The following is an 889-nucleotide window of genomic DNA, read 5'->3' on the forward strand; positions in this document are numbered from 1 at the left end:
ATTATAGGCATCTCTGCATTTTAAATATATATATATATATATATACCTAATACACACACTCACATTATATACATATATGTAATATATATAAACATGTACCTGTGTAAAGGTATATACACATAACGGACACCTGTGTTCCCAATGAAAGTATAACTTTTTGACTCGGTATTAAAATGCCATTTTTTTATGTCGATGTCTGCTTGTTTATATATGCGCGTGTGCGTGTGTGTATGCACGTAGGTGCATATGCACGTGTGTACATACATGTGCGCGCGCGTGCGTGTGTGTCTGTCTGTTTACTTGTGCACTAATAATGTCTATGCTAGCTACAGAGGAAAAAATATTATTTTGCTAAGACCGAACGATGAAACGAAGAGAGCAAAAATATAGAAGAGCAACAGACAGAAAGAGAGTGGTGACTGACTCTATATAATTAATTGTTAAGGTGGAACGAAAAGAAAGAAGAAACTGTGGCTTTCCTGCTTCTCTCCAAATTTCATTAGAGTGATAAATGTAAAGGCTTGTGTATGGGCTCGAAGCCGGAGCAGGAATCTGAGTCATCGAATGCTATTTTCGATCTAGACTTTTGTAAATCGAGCGTGATGGAAGGTGTACACTGCGAGGTAGGCATTTTGGTTAATAGTTATCATATCTATTACTTGTTTCCGTCATTTGACAGTAGCCATGCCGGGGCACCGATTGGAAGAGTTTTACTCGAACAAATCGACTCCAGTAATCATCCTATTTTTCTTTATAAGTCTGGTAGTTATCCTATCGGTCTTTTTTACCCGACCACAAAATTACAAGGGCGTAAACAAACTAACAACGGTTGTCAAGTGGCGTTGGAATCAAATGCAAAGACATACATAAATTCATATATATATATATA

The sequence above is a fragment of the Octopus bimaculoides genome, chromosome 2 (assembly GCF_001194135.2).
Source record: "Octopus bimaculoides isolate UCB-OBI-ISO-001 chromosome 2, ASM119413v2, whole genome shotgun sequence".
NCBI lineage: Eukaryota > Metazoa > Mollusca > Cephalopoda > Octopoda > Octopodidae > Octopus > Octopus bimaculoides.